This window comes from Miscanthus floridulus, chromosome 8 (assembly GCF_019320115.1).
Source record: "Miscanthus floridulus cultivar M001 chromosome 8, ASM1932011v1, whole genome shotgun sequence".
In the NCBI taxonomy this organism is placed as follows: Eukaryota; Viridiplantae; Streptophyta; class Magnoliopsida; order Poales; family Poaceae; genus Miscanthus; species Miscanthus floridulus.
The window spans coordinates 179,663,310-179,680,543 of record NC_089587.1 but is presented as its reverse complement, the minus strand read 5'-3'; positions in this window follow the sequence as shown (position 1 = coordinate 179,680,543).

Genomic DNA, 17,234 nt, shown 5'->3' with positions numbered 1-17,234 from the left:
CATGGTGGCGAGCTCGAAATGCTCGTGGTCGCACATGAAGGCTGTGGTAGAACCGCTCGAAACAGCATACTCACGAAGGCGCTCGTCTTCCACTAGACACTAAGCACCCCGAAAGCAGGCTACAACGAGCGGGGTCCATCGGGCGCACCCCGAGGGAGAACCCGAAAGATCCACATTTTTCCCAAGGATCCAATAATGAGAACGAGTTACAATACTAGTTCATTTCATACATCAGAGTTTCTTAAAAAATATATTATTACAATACCAAATACCAGAGTGTGGAATGATAATAGTGGAATTTAAAAAAATAACATCTAGCGGTAGGGGCGAGGATTCCGTCTGAGCCCACCAGAAGGATCCTCCACATAGAGTTACTCTTCAAGCATCACCTGCAACAGGGGTAAATAAACCCTGAGTACACAATGCACTCGCAAGACTTATCCGACTATTGGGAATAATTTCTCGACTCCAAGGAATATGATAGGCTTTATGGTTTGCTGGTTTTCTTTACCAGAAAGCAACGCTAATAGTGAGTCCTTATTTATGTCTTATTATAAACTGTTTTAAATTATCATCTAGCCAGTCTATATAAGCACTTGTTCTACTTTCAAGCAAGAGTTGAGCAATCAGTTCCATGTCTTCTCCTTTCAACTTTTAGTTCTTACTACGATGCTAGAGTTAAGACAAGTCGTACCGACTCGGCGGCGATTCATGAACCAATGTGCCCAGCTAGGTGCCCCAAAACACATGCCCCACTTGTACCCCAGGCACAAGTAGGACTAACCCATCACTCTCCTGTCCTGGGTGTCCAAGTCCCCGTCCAAACTTGGACTCCAAGCCCCCACACCTGAGTCCCGAACTCCATGTGGTGCAAGGACCTCCACCATCCCCGCCTCCAATCAGTCGGTCCAGAAAGAGCCGGATCCGCGACAAGAGAGCAACAGTCTTCCCTACGCCCATACCCAAGTATGTGCTCGGGACAATAGATCTGTGACTTGCCTAGCGTCCATTGCAACGACCAGTCCTTAATCGACACGGACAGGGAAAAAGTGTAACCTAGTCATGCCCTGTTGGCCGCAGGACACAACCCCTTACACCCACCAGTACCCAAACCATATCCCTGCCCGGTCACTATTTTCCTTTCCGCCATTTTATCATGAATGATCATATTTTATCACCTATTTACGAGTAACGGTAGGTTACTCACGCTACCGATATCCTGAGCATAGCAGCTACTCAACCTCTACTAGTAGGACTCATGGGTAGATATATTTATGCAGGTAGTTTCCGTAAAATGCCTATAACTTAAATGCACATCACACACACACACATATATATATATATATATATATATATATATATATATTTAGTGATCATAAAAATATGGATTATGCTCTGGGGCTTGCCTTGGGTAGGCGCCGGGTCAGCAGGGTCAGCACCAATAGACTCCTGGGCTTCCTCCTGCATGAGGATCTCCTTCTCGTACTCTTCGATCATCTCGTCGTACTTCGGCTCGCCGACGGCCACGAAGTCTACCAGTTTGTGTTCTACATGAAATGATGATGCAACGTTTAATAATATGGCAACAGAAATTCTTAAAATAAAAGTACATCGATTAAACTACTAAGTGAGGTCTACTCACTGAAGGCTAAGCTACATACCGTCACCACTAACAAGTATGAACATGACATTCGTTCTTATAGCAACTACAGGTATTCTTACTCCTAATGCTAATTTACGCAATATACGATAAAGCAAAGGTAATAGCTACTCTATCTAACAACTCATTCTAAGGCTACAAAATTTACAGCAAGTACATAATGGCCTAGGGAAACTACTGTAAATTTTTTGTGTCGATAGCTATCACCAATTGTCCACAAATATTCCTGCAAATATGAAGCTACATAATACCAAGCTTTCTAATTAGAATTTACGAGCCTATCACCATAACATCTAACTGTGAACTAACTACACTAACAGATAGATGGTGTTTTTGTGAACCTAACAAAATTAGTCTTGCTATTTTTGGACAACTACGCAATTTACTACGATTTATCGAAGTTCAGCTCATAACTAAAATAATTAAACATTTCTAATTTACTGGAATTTAAGGAAACCGGATCCCACCCCTCGGCCCAACTCACGCTGGCTCGGCCCGTGACTGCGCGATGGCAAATATGCATGGACACCCCCGAAGTACTATGTATTCACAGTGAGCCCTAGGACACTATTCCACTAGTCTATGGTTTTACAGCTGCACCCTCCCTTTCTCCTTCTTTACCGCGACGAAGTCCCCCGGCACCCGTGCGCACACAGGCACGATGGCGCGAGCACCGGGCGGTCACACCGACATCATACGAGCCTCTACTTCCTAACTAAGGGGCTGATGATTACCTTGGGGGCAAAGCGCAGTGACTGGAGGCTTCATGGCGAACAGGGACTCTGTGCCGAGCCCCCTCCCCGGCGGTGGTTCCCTACCTGCGATGTCAGGCATGTTCCCGTGAATGACAGCGAAGATGGAGCAAGCAACTAAGCTAGAGAGCTCAAGGGACTACCCACGGATACCTTCGCGTTGACGGTATGGCCGGAGACTGCCCGAACCGAGCTGGTCGCGTGCGCACCGACGCCGCAGCGGCGCACGGCGATGACATGGCCACGCCGGGGAAGGTTGGACTGCTGCAACACTATGACCGAGGTGCGCAGGATGCTTAGGAGGGTAAGGCGAGGCTGGTGGTGCACTAAATTGCCACGGGGTGCCTTGGTTGTGAGGATAACCGATGGCGTAGGCTGTCCCGGTCTTATGGACCCGAAGGCGCGGCGTTACAAAATTGAAGCCTAGGACAGAGCTACGGGCAGCGATGTGGGGTCGGTAGGACAACAGGCTACCTAGCGAAGTCGAGGACGAAGCCAATTGCAATAGGGCACTACTACCACAGTGAATTTGAAAGAGCCGACTCGGTGGCCATGGAGACAGCGGAGGTAGGGGAGGTCCAGGCATGGCTTGGCTCGGTCTGGCTATGGACGTCAACGCAATAGACAAGCACGCGCCACGATGGGGGATAGTGGGACGTGCCCTAGGCGACTGACCGCATGGCCACAGCAGCAAGTCGACAAGGCACGGCACGGCGACGCAGCGGGCAGTGCTAGACAAGAACGACACAGTGCGAGTGATGTGGAGGTGATGAGGGAGTAGGCTGTCGTCCTTTGCATGAGCAGCCAAGGCGAGTCAACAAAGCAGCACTGTGTGTGGCCCTAGCGGCGTGTAGCGTGGGACCCGACGCGCCTCCGGCCAAAGCAGGCAGAGCATGGCATGGCACGGCGGACACGGTCGGTGCCCCGAATGCTGTGGATCAGTCGACGAAGTGACCCGCGCGCCAGCGAGAGAAGCAGGTAGCCAAGGCAGTAGTAGCCAGGGTCTGCGCATTCATAGATAGCAGCAAGGGCGTAGCCGGTGCTCCGGCGCGCTGGATGAGCCAACAGTGGTGGCAGGGCGGTCAGTGGTGGTGGTCGCAGCCAGCATTGTGGCAGGCAGCCTAGCACGCAGCGCAAGGCCATGCACGTGCACAGACGCGGTGTGGGGCGCAGCTGGCATGGCAGTGGGATCTAGCTGGCGTGGCAGTGCGCTGGCAAGCCAGCAGCAGTGCCTGGCCAGTGGTGACCGTGCCCAGAGCCGAGACATGTACCGAGCAAGCATTTAAAAGCAACCTGAAAACTTGTACACGATGCTCCAAAGGCCAAACCAACTGTTCGATGCACAAGAGGGTACGTTGGGCTATTGATCTGAGTCCAGATAGCATACCACTTCCTAAGCCAATCGCTCTACAATTATCGCCAAAGGTGGCTTCGTCGACCTTCTTTCAAACCTACATGGAACGACGTCGGTTCGAGCGATTTCACGTCGAAATCCAAATCCAACCTATGGGATGTACTAGCGAGTTACCCTAGTCCTTGACCACACAAGTTCGTTCGCAAAACATTCTGTACATTTTTGTTCGACAAAATTCAATCAAGTGACTTGACGCATATCATGGTTTCATGTTTCGCAAAAATGTTTCAAGTGTCTAACATTGATTTATAATTCGTGTTATACATAGATGCACAAAAATATGATGCTCATGCGATGTTTAGTAAGAACAGTACAATGTAACACCGAGGGTGTTACAAATCTACCCCCCTAAAACAAAATCTCGACCTGAGATTTCATGTGCCTAGTGTGAGAAAGAGGCAGGGAATACATTTTGACACCGCACTAACTACCAGCGCTAGAGAGGAGATGGGGATAATGCTCCAACAAGTAACTCTCCTGTTCCCAGGTGGCTTCATCTTCAGAATGGTTTTGCCATTGCACTTTGTAGAATTTTACCACACTATTTCTGGTGACTCTTTCTTTCTCATCCAGGATTTTTACAGGGTGCTCCACATAAGTCAAATCTGGCCAGAGAGGAAGTCCTTCAATTTCCACTGCTTCATCAGGAACCCGTAAACATTTCTTTAGTTGTGATACATGGAACACATCATGTACTGCAGAGAGAATATCTAGAAGTTGTAGACGGTAAGCAACTAGGTTACACCGCTTCAAGATTCTGTAAGGGCCCACACACCGGGGAGCTAGCTTACCATGGATACCAAACCGATGCACTCCCCTCATAGGAGACACCTTGAGGTACACATAATCCCCAACTTCAAATTCCAAAGGCCTTCTTCGCTTGTCGGCATATGCTTTCTGCCGACTCTGAGCTGCCTTCAAATGACTCCAAATAAGAAAGACTTGCTCCCGAGCTTCCTCGATGAATTCTGGCCCAAAGTATCCATGATCTCTCACTTCAACCCAGTTGAGTGGCATCCTACACTTCCTTCCATATAGAGCCTCAAAGGGTGCCATGCGGATGCTTTCTTGGTAGCTATTATTGTAAGAGAATTCTGCTAGCCTCAAGCAGGTCTCCCACTTCTTAGGGAAAGAAATGGCACATGCTCTCAACATATCTTCGAGCACTTGATTTACCCTCTCAGTTTGGCTATCAGTCTAGGGGTGATAAGCTGAGCTACGGAGGAGACTTGTCCCAAGACATTCTTGGAGTTGTTCCTAGAAACAAGAGACAAAAACTGATCCCCTATCAGAGACGATAGTCCGTGGAACTCCATGTAGAGTCATAATCTGGTCCAGGTACATCTCGGCATACTGTCTGGCAGAGTATTTAGAATTTACTAGGAGGAAGTGAGCGGACTTGGTGAGGCGATCCATAATGACCCAAATAGAGTTATAACCCTTGGTTGTGCGGGGTAAACCCATAATGAAATCCATAGAAATATCTTCCCACTTCCAAACAGGAATGGGCAAGGGCTACAAATATCCTAGGGTATGTAGATGATCGGCCTTAACTCTACCACACGTGTCACATTCGGCGACATACCGGGTGATGTCCTGCTTCATGTTGGACCACCAGTACAAGTGACGCAGATCGTGATACATCTTGTTACTGCCAGGATGAATAGACAGTTTTGAATGGTGAGCTTCATTCAAAAAATTTCTTTTCAGCTCTTCATTGGATGGAACCACCAGTCTATCCTTGTATCTCACGACCCCTTGCTCATCAATGCTAAAGTGAGGGCCACAACCTTCGGCCATCAATTTCCTGATGTGAGGAATCTCTTCAGGGTCTTCCTTCTGTTCCCGAATAATCTACTCTAGCAATTCTGAGGTCAATACAATATGAGCTAGCACCTCTGTGTGGTTGAGAGACAAAGGTATTTCCTCAACCTGATTGACTTATGGCTCAAGGCATCTGCTACAACATTGGCCTTTCCTTAGTGATAATGGACTTCCAAATTATAATCCTTTATCAACTCTAACCATCTCCTTTGCCTCATGTTCAGCTTAGACTGAGTAAAAATATACTTGAGGCTCTTGTGATCAGTGAAAATATGTACTTTGTTGCCCAATAGATAGTGCCTCCAAATCTTTAGAGCATGGACCACAGTGGCTAGCTCTAAGTCATGAGTGGGGTAATTCACCTCGTGCTTCTTCAGTTGGCGTGAAGCATAAGCTATCACACGCCCATCTTGCATAAGCACACATCCCAACCCCATCTTCGAGGCATCACAGTATACATCAAAGGGCCTATCAATATCTGGTTGAGCCAACACAGGAGCAGTGGTCAGAAAAGTCTTTAGAGATTGAAAAGCTTCTTCACAAGCTGGGCCCTAATCAAACTTAGCTTCTTTCTGGAGCAGCTTGGTCATGGGCTAGGTTATCTTAGAGAAATCAGGAATGAAACGCCGATAGTATCCAACTAGACCAAGGAACTAATGGATCTGGTGCACAGACTTGGGAGACTTCCAATTCAATACATCTTGCACCTTGCTGGGATCTACAGAAACGCCTTCAGGTGTCAACACATGCCCAAAAAACTATACTCGATCTAACCAAAACTCGCACTTGCTGAATTTAGCATACAGCTTGTGCTCCCTTAGTCGAGTCAGTACTATACGGAGGTGTTGGGCATGTTCTTCATCATTCTTGGAATAGATCAGGATGTCATCAATGAAAACTACCACAAACTTATCTAGCTCCCGCATGAAAACTGAATTCATCAGGTACATGAAGAAGGCAGGAGCGTTGGTGAGACCAAAAGACTTCACTAGGTATTCATACAGCCCGTACCTAGTAGAGAAAGCTATCTTTGGTATATCATGTGGCCTGATCTTGTTCTGATGATAGCCTGATCGGAGATCAATCTTTGAAAACACCTTAGCACCAGCTAATTGGTCAAACAAGGTATCTATGTGGGGCAAGGGATACTTGTTCTTAACTGTTACCGCATTAAGGGGGCGGTAATCCACACACATCTGCAAGGTACCATCCTTCTTCTTCATGAAAATGGCTGGGCAACCCCATGGTGAAGAACTCGGACGGATGAAACCTTTGTCCATCAACTCTTCCAGTTGCTTCTTCATTTCTGCTAGTTCCCTTGGAGCCATGCGGTATGGGCATCTAGAGATAGGAGTAGTACCGGGCTCTAGCTCAATGGAGAATTCTACCTCACGGTTCGGTGGCAAACTAGGAAGATCTTTAGGGAAAACATCTGGGAACTCACATACTACTAGAATGGAGGTAAGATCAGGAGCAGCTTCAGCATGGGTAGCAACAGGTAAGACTGGTTCTGAGGGTACAATAAGAGACATCCTATCCTTAGAAGAAGGAAGCCGTAACTCCACGCTTCTCCTCTGCATATCCAATACTACCCCATACACCCACAACCAGTTCATTCCAAGAATAGCATCAATGCCTTGCCCAGGCATGACCATGAACTGTAGGCGATAAGTGTAGGTGGCTAATACCAAACTTATGGTATCCGTGCGGGTATTGATGAACATTTGTGAACCCATAGTATGGATCTTATAGACATACGATATAGCCATAAGTGGTAAGTTGTGCCGCTCTACAAACCCCATGCTCATAAAGGAATGTGATGCACCAGAATCGAACAACACCAAAGCTGGATGGGAGTCTATGGTAAACATACCAGCCATCATCGGCTCCTGCTACAACACCTGCGCAGCATCTGTGAAGTGCACCTAGCTGGATCTACTGGGCACTTTCTTCTTGATGATGGTCCTCTTGATAAGCCTAGAGTTTGCTGACGGTTGAGTTGACTAAACTGGCTGATGTTGGGGACACTCCCTAGCATAGTGGCCATCTTTGCCACACTTGAAACAAGCACCTGGCTTGTTCCCAAACCCCTAACGAGGTGGGACCTACTGTCCCTGAGACTGCTAAGGCTGCACCTGCTGTGGAGGTGCATCGTACTGTGTAGAGGAAGCTTGTGATGTCTGCTAGGGTTGCCAAAATGAAGGCCCACCAGATGGTTGATAGGGCCCCCATCGGACAACCTATATCTTATGTGTGTGAGGGTGGCTAGAGGATCTAGCTGTGGGGGTATGGCCCCCAAGACATGGGCCGCACCATCAGAGGTGGCACGGCCCACAAGATCAAGGCGTGCACGGTGCTGCTCGGCGTGCATCACAAGCCATTGTATAGTACGAAATAGGCTACTTTACTTGTAACCCTACCTCCTCTAGAGTATATAAGGAGAGGTAGGGGTTCCCTAGCAGGGAGGATCTATCAGATCTCATTTACATACAGCAATACAATCCGACGCAGGACATAGGTATTACGCCTTCACGGCGGCCGAACCTGGATAAAACCTCGTGTCTGTCTTGCATCACCATCTCGTTCGTAGCTTGTGCACCTGTCTGCCGATAATCTACTACCTTGGGCATATCCCTAGGTAGACTATCGACCATATTTTGTCGATAGTGGCTAAAAGCATCTAGGCCCCTAGTTGGATTTCAGTGATTAATGACAATACAAGATTACTATGACTAACGTGTGTTTTGCAGAGGCAATTAAGTTAGGTCATGGTAATGGAGATCGATTGGGCAATAGAGGTTGTCATGCCCCTACAATGGAAATCGTTTCAGTTTTCAAAGGATGGACAACAAGGTTAAGGATAACTAGTTCTAAGTGTCGATTGGAGTTGGAGAGACACTTAGAGTAGTTTAGGACTTTGTTTTTCCTTTGGCCGTACTATTAAGGGGGGTATGAATGGGTAGCTTGACCTAGTTGAGTCTAGTGAGTTAGGTGTGGTCCACACTTGTTAAAACTAGCTCTAGGTAGCTCCTATGAATGCCTAAGATCCTATGGAGCAAACTTCATTCACATATGTTCGAAAGTTGGAAGTGAATGGAGGGTCAAATACTGATTGGACGCTGGCTCCGGTGCGACCGGACGCTGGCCGCAGGGTCCGGTCAGTTCATTTGACCGAGGAGATCAAGTCTGGTGTGACCGGACGCTGGGAGGTCATGTGACCGAACGCTGAGGGCCAGTGTCCGGTCGACTCCAGTAAGGGTCCAGACTTGAGAAAGTGCGACAGGACGCATCCGGTCGATACTGACCGGACCCTGAGGGTTCAGCATCCGGTCGAGTCCAGTAAGGTTCCAGTAAGGGTTTTATGCGACCGGACGCGTCTGGTTAGTGCTGACCGGACCTTGCCAGCATCCGGTCGACTCTTTACTACTGGTTCGCGGGTTGAACTGACCGGAGCGTCCGGTCATCGCGACCGGAGCGTCCGGTCATCCCGCAGAAGCTCATAACGGTTCGTTTTTCAGGCTGCCTTATAAATAGAAGCTCCACTCGTGAGTGGAGTAACTTTTGCTCATTCCAACAGTTGAGAAACATGTTTGTGAGTGCTAAGAAGAGCAAGGTCTTAGTGAGGTGTTTGTGATTTGAGAATCCAAGAGAGTAGCCTTACTAGCAAATCAAGAGTAGCAAAGTGTGCATCCATCTTCTCATTAGGCTTCGCGTGGTCAAGTGAGAGTTCGTGCTTGTTACTCTTGGTGATCGCCATCACCTAGACGGCTTGGTGGTGATTGGGAGTTTGGTGTTCACCCGGCGGAGCTTGTGGGTGACCCAACTCAAGTTGTGAGCGGCTTTGGGTGATTCGCCACGACGGAGTGTCGAAGAATCAACCCGTAGAGAGCACTTGATCCTTGCGCGGATCAAGGGGGAGCTACACCCTTGCGCGGGTGCTCCAACGAGGACTAGTGGGGAGTGGCGACTCTCCGATACCTTGGCAAAACATCGCCGTGTTCCTTTCTCTCTCTATTTACTTTGAGCACTTACTTTGAGTATTTACTTTGAGCAATTCAATACTTGTTTTACATCCATAGAGTTGCTTGCTAGAGTAAGTTTGGAACATAGGTTGCGAGGTTGTTGTGCATTAGTTTGATATAAACACTTTTCTAGGCACAAGGGGTTAATTGGGCTATCCGTAGGATTTGATTATTGTAAGAGAATTTAGAATTAGCCCAATTCACCCCCCCCTCTTGGGCATCTTGATCCTTTCAATTAGTATCAGAGCCTCGTGCTCACGTTTTTAAGCTTAATCGCTTAGAGCAAGATGTCTCATGGGGATGGACCTCCTCCTATCTTTAAGGGAGATGATTTTCCATATTGGAAAATTCGCATGGAGGCGTACCTAGAAGCTCTAGACGTTGGAATACTTAGAGCCACCTCTCAAGGGTTCCCAACACCTAAGAATGCCACACAACTTCAAGGCGATGAAGTGAATTATGAAAAATGGAATGCAAAGGCTCGCAACACCATCTTTAGAGGCCTTTGCAAAGATGTGTTCAATCGTGTAAGGAACCACAAAGACACCCATGCATTATGGTCGGACGTTTGTGCGCTCCATGAGGGAACCAAGAGTGAGCGTGAGGAACGCTATCATCTTGTAATTAAGAAACTAAACTCTTTTGAGATGTTTCCCAAAGAAAGAGCTAATGAGATGTATTCTCGATTAAATGTTCTTGTAGAGGAAGTCAATGGGCTTGGACTTACTCAAATGTCACCATCCGACATTGTGAGAAAAATCTTGAGTGTCCTCCCCATTGACAAATATGGGCACATTGTGACCGTGCTACATCAAGGTGATCTTTCCGCCGCTACACCGACACAAATCTTGGAAAAGATCAATGCTCATGAGATGTACATGCACATCACACCACAAGATGGCTCATCCTCTACAAAGAAGAAAGAGAAGGACTTTGCATTCAAAGCTAGCCAAGACAAGGGCAAAGCAAGACTTGAGTATGAGAGCTCAAGTGATGAAGATGATGAAGAAAGCCTTGCCCTCATGGTGAAGAAGACCACCAAGATGCTAAAAAGGCTAAACAAGAGTGGCATCAAGTTTGATGGCAAGAAGAAGAAGTTCTTCACTAGCTCAAGAAGAAAGCCAATCTCCGAGATGGATTGCTACAATTGTGGTGAACTTGGCCACCTAGCTCATCAATGCACAAAGCCCAAGAAAGACAAGTTCAAGAACAAGGGCAAGAAAGATGATTCAAGCGATGAAGATGAAAAGAAAAAGAACAAGCCATACAAGAAGAGAGATGGCAAAAAGAGGGAGTTCTACAAGAAGAAGAAGAGTGGCAAGGCCTATATTGTCGATGATTGGCTCACGGACATTGATTCATTAAGTGGATCATCCGATGATGATAGTGATGATGAAAAGGTGGCCGCCATTGCTATTGATCTTGCATCTTCACTGCCATCATCGCCATCATCCTCTACACACCTATGCCTTATGGCCAAAGGTGAACGCAAGGTAACTAAGAGTGATGATAGTAGTGATGATGAACATGCTAATGATGATGATAGCGATAGTGATGATGATGACTCACCTACATCTGATGATCTTGTCAAAATACTAAGAAAATATACTAAGATCATTAGAAAGAGTAGAGCTACAAATGAAAAACTTGATGCTAAAAATGATTCACTCTTAGCTAAGTGTGATACATTAGAAAAGGCTAATGATGAGCTCAAAGAAACAAATGATTCTATATCATCCAAACTCAAGGAGCTCAAATCTTCTAAAAAAGAGTTTAAAGATAAAAATGATAAACTTGAGTGGGTGCACAATGAGCTTATCACTAGTCACAACAAGCTAAAAGATGAATATACAACTCTAAAGATCAATTATGATACCCTTATTATTGCATAAGAATTCTTACCAAATGAGCCACATGATGCTACTAACCATGTTGTTAAGATTGATATAGCTACCTCATGTGATGATTTAATTGATGAAAGCATTGAGCATGGATCTAGTAGCAAAGGCAAGCAAGTGGTTGAGTGCAATGACTATGATGAGTATGTCAAGCTCAAGAGTGACAATGAGAAGCTCATGAAAGATCTTGAAGAGATGAAAAGTCACAACACCATTGTGCTAGAAACTCTTGATCATGACAAAGAGTTGATCCTTGAGAATGAGAAGCTCAAAGAAGAAAACAAGAAACTCAAGGAAGAGAAGAACAATGATATTCTCAAGGAAGAGAACAAGAAGCTCAAAATGGAGAAAGAGCATCTCAAGGTAGGATTGAGCAAGTTTGCTAGAGGCAAGCATCTCCAAAGTGAGCTACTCATGAATACCGTCATGAAGATGGATAGAAGTGGCATTGGATATATGGCAAGTATAGAGAAGAAGAAGGCTCAAGCTCAACACCAACAATCAAAGCCAAAGCCAAAGCCAAAGAGATGTTTTGAGTGTGGACAAGAAGGCCACTTTGCTCATGAGTGTCAAACTCCACCACCACAACCCTTGCCCAAGCATGCTAGACCCTTTGCTTTCAATGCTCACTACATGCTTAGAAAAGATTCTAGTGGAAAGATGAAAGTCATGTTCTTAGGACCCCCTAACAAGAATAGGCCTAAGAAGATTTGGGTGGCTAAGTCACTTGTTGAGAAGGTGAAGGGCCCTCAACAAGTTTGGATCCCTAAAGCTTGAATCTCTTGTGTGTAGGTGAACTACAAGACCGGTGGAAGTCATTGGGTTATTGATAGTGGTTGCACTCAACATATGACCGGTGATCCTCGTATGTTCACCTCACTAGATGAAGAGGTAGATGGACAAGAGAAAATAACATTTGGAGATAATTCAAAGGGCAAGGTCAAAGGATTGAGCAAAGTGGCAATATCAAATGATCATTCCATCTCCAATGTGCTCTATGTTGCTTCATTAAGTTTCAACTTGCTATCCGTTGGACAATTGTGTGATCTTGGCTTCCAATGCTTGTTCACCGAGAAGGAAGTGGTTGTATCTAAGGTAGATGACAATCAAGTGATATTCAATGGATTTAGATACAACAACTTATATCTAGTTGACTTTACCTCCGAAGATGCAAACTTGAAGACTTGCCTATTCACCAAAACAACACTTGGGTGGCTATGGCATAGAAGACTTGCTCATGTTGGGATGAGCTCACTCAAGAAGCTTATGAAGAATGATTTGGTGAGAGGGTTGAAGGATGTGAAGTTTGAGAAGGACAAGCTTTGTAGTGCATGTCAAGCCGGCAAGCAAGTTGCAAACACTCATCCAACCAAAGCTTTCATGTCAACCACAAGAGTGCTAGAACTCCTACACATGGATTTATTTGGACCAACAACATACAAGAGTTTGGGAGGAAATCTCTATTGTCTTGTGATTGTGGATGACTATTCAAGGTATACATGGGTGTTCTTCCTTCATGACAAATTCGAAGTTGCATCTTGTTTCAAGAAGTTTGCCAAGAGAGCTCAAAATGAATTTGAAGTGAAGCTCAAGAAGATAAGAAGTGACAATGGCAAAGAGTTTGACAACATAAACATTGAATCATATTGTGATGAAGTTGGAATCAAACACGAAGTCTCCGCAACCTATACTCCTCAACAAAATGGTATAGTTGAGAGGAAGAACCGGACTTTGATCACTCTTGCAAGGACAATGCTAGATGAGTACAACACCCCCGAAGCTCTATGGGCGGAAGCAATCAACACTGCATGTTATGCATCGAACCGCCTATTTCTTCAAAAGTTCCTTGTCAAGACACCGTATGAGTTGCTCAATGGGAAGAAGCCAGACGTCTGCTTCTTTAGGGTGTTTGGTTGCAAGTGCTACATCTACAAGAAGCGGCAACACCTAGGGAAGTTTCAAAGACGTTGTGATATAGGTTTTCTTGTTGGTTACTCATTGAAGTCCAAAGCATATAGAGTATTTAATCATGCCACCGGCTTGGTTGAAGAAACATATGATGTGGAATTTGATGAATCTAACGGCTCCCAAGGAGCACATGAGAATCTTGATGATGTAGGTGATGAACCATTGAGGGAGGCTATGAAAAATATTCCGGTGGGAGACATCAAGCCAAAAGATGATGAAGATGATGTACAAGTCATTAACCAACCTTCTTCATCAAATGTACCACAAGATGGTGAAAAAGATGGGAGAGTAGAAAATGAAGATACTCATATCTCCCATGAGCAAATGGTGGTACAAGCACAAGATGTTGATGCTCCACAACCTCCTCCTCAAGTGGTCAATAGAAGAAATACACCTCTCCTACAAGATCATCCACAAGATCTCATCATAGGGAGTCCAACAAAGGGGGTGATGACTCGATCTCAAAAACTTACTTCATTTATTGCTCATCACTCTTTTTTCTCTTGCTATGAGCCTACCAAGGTAGAAGCTCTTAAAGATCCGGATTGGATCAATGCCATGCATAAAGAGTTGAACAACTTCACTTGCAATGAAGTTTGGAATCTTGAAGAGCGACCAAAAGGTGCAAGAGTCATTGGAACGAAGTGGGTGTTCCGCAACAAGCAAGATGATCAAGGTGTTGTTGTGAGGAACAAGGCAAGACTAGTTGCAAAGGGGTTCTCTCAAGTTGAAGGTTTAGATTTTGGAGAAACCTTTGCACTGGTTGCAAGATTAGAAGCCATCCGTATCCTTCTTGCATATGCATCACATCATGAAATGAAACTATATCAAATGGATGTGAAAAGTGCATTCTTAAATGGCTTTATTAATGAACTAGTCTATGTTGATCAACCTCCTGGGTTTGAAGACCCTAGATATCCTAATCATGTTTATAGGTTGTCCAAGGCACTATATGGGCTTAAGCAAGCCCCAAGAGCTTGGTATGAGCGCCTTCGGGATTTCCTTATTGAGAAGGGCTTCACCATTGGGAAGGTCGACACCACACTATTCACCAAGAAGCTTGATGGGCATATCTTCATTTGCCAAGTATATGTTGATGATATCATCTTTGGATCATCAAATGAAGACTCATACAAAGAATTAGGTGAATTGATGTCTAAGGAGTTCGAGATGTCAATGATTGGTGAGCTTACATTCTTTCTTGGTTTTCAAGTCAAGCAAATGAAAGAAGGCATCTTCATCTCTCAAGAGAAATATACAAAAGATCTTCTCAAGAGATTCAAGATGGATGAATGTAAGCCAATCAAGACCCCAATGCCTACCAATGGATATCTCGACCTAGATGAGGGAGGTAACTCGGTTGATCAAACTCTCTACCGTTCTATGATTGGTAGCTTGTTATATTTAACCGCATCTAGGCCCGACATCATGTTTAGTGTGTGTATGTATGCTAGATTTCAAGCTAGTCCTAAGGAAACACATTTAATTGCCGTAAAAAGAATCCTTAGGTATCTTAAGCACACACCAAGCATTGGCCTTTGGTACCCCAAAGGAGCTTTATTTGAATTAATTGGCTATTCCGATTCGAACTACGCCGGATGCAAAGTTGATAGAAAGAGCACATCCGGAGGGTGCCATTTGCTTGGTAGATCACTTGTGTCTTGGTCCTCCAAGAAACAAAATAGTGTGGCTTTGTCCACCGCCGAAGCGGAATACATTGCCACGGGTGCTTGTTGTGCACAAATATTATACATGAAACAAACTTTACTAGACTATGGAGTAGTTCTAGAGAAAGTACCTCTTTTGTGCGACAATGAAAGTACGGTAAAACTTGCAAATAATCCGGTTCAACACTCCCGCACCAAGCATATAGATATCCGCCATCACTTTCTAAGAGATCATGTAGCTAAAAATGATATATCACTAGAAGGTGTAAGATCCGAAGATCAATTAGCGGATATCTTCACTAAACCGCTAGATGAGGCTTCATTTTGTAGATTGCAGAATGAGCTCAATGTACTTGATTTTAGTAACTTCACTAAAAATTGAGCTTGTGTTGTCCCTTGCATTCATTGTAATATATAACATGTTTAATTTGTGGCAATGCACATAGGACTTGTCTAACATGGTTAAGATAACCACCGAAAAGCGTGTGAAGAAGCTTAACCTTGGATCAAACTTGACAAGCAATTAGATTTACTTACAAATATTGCATATGCATGAATGTTGTTTTGTCATTTTGTTCCATTTGCCCTCTTGTTGCCTAGTTTCTTAAAAAGAATTATAGCCTAAGGCAAGATATTTTGAAAAATATGAGGGTTTGTGAGAGGTCACTCACATCAGTCCCAATTGGTGTTTATTTGGATCTTATTCAAGTTGGGACTTGATTGGGAATAGGCAGCGCGAAGGAAGGTTGAAGGTTTGCTGGAAAAGGTGCACCGGACGCTGCACCGGACGCTGCTGTCCAGCGTCCGGTCAGTTCATAGGAGGTGAACTGCTACTGAAGGAGTGACTGAACGCTGCGTCTGTGCGTCCGGTTAGGAAGGGTTCAGCGTCCGGTTGATCGAAGGAAGACCAAGTTGTACTGACCGGACCCTGCCTGCATCCGGTCATGGACCACCGGACGCATCCGGTCCCGATTCCAGAGGATTTGGACCTCTCTGGAATCGACCAGACGCTGGGTGGTAGCGTCCGATCGCTACCACTGGAGCGTCCGGTCAGTGGATCTCGCGCGGTTTCAGGACTCTTTTCCGTTACCTTCTCTGTCGCGTCGGTGGATCTATTTATATCGGCAGTTCCTTTGTTTTGACTCCCCGTGCCCTAGCCCTAGCTCTTGCCGCCGCCTCCTGTGCCTCCTCCGCTCGCTAGCTGCGCGCCTCCGTGCCCCTGCCTCGCCGCATCACCGCAGCTCGCGCGCCACCGCGCCAACACCGGCCCGTCGCAGCCACCGAGCCTCCCTTGCCGCCATTGCTCACTCGCGCCCGCACATCTCGCAGCGCCGACGTGCTCCAGCCTCGCCGTGCCTTCTGCGCCTCCACTGCTCGCTTGTCGCGCCTCTGCAGCACTGCGCCGGCCACCTCGTGCCCAAGCTCATCGCACCGCCGTTGCCAAGGCTGCTGGTCATCACATCGAGTGCCCTAGCCCTACCATCCCCTTGATTGGTAAGGCAAGTTTTATTTTTCAATCTTGATCTCTACAATTGTGACCTAGATCAAATTTTCAATGCACTGATTCCCCATTGCATTCAGGGCTTTTTGACCTAACCCTAGCCGGTTCCGAGATCCCCCGCGTGACATCTTATCTCTTCTCGGATCGCTGATCGTCAGGTAGAAAACCAATTCAATTCAAGTTCACATCTACATTGCTTTCTCTATTAGGACTTCGCATCTATTAGACATATGGTATTTATTTGTATATCCATCTATTCTATCGTGCAGCGAGTCGGTTCCGTTGTGATTCTTGTGGCAGTTGGCAGTCAACTCGAAGCCAAGCTCGCGAGTAAGGATCGAGGCCAAGCCTCGAAAGCGGCAGTTCGACAGTTGATCTTCATCAGCGACAGTTCACCATCTTGTCAGTTCAGATGGCTCGCACCAAGAATGTTGGTGGTGGCCCAGGTGATGATGATCGGAGGCCCCCGCCTCGCCAGCCAGCCGGATCTAAGGGCAAGTCAACCAAGCAGGTGACATCCAAGAAGCG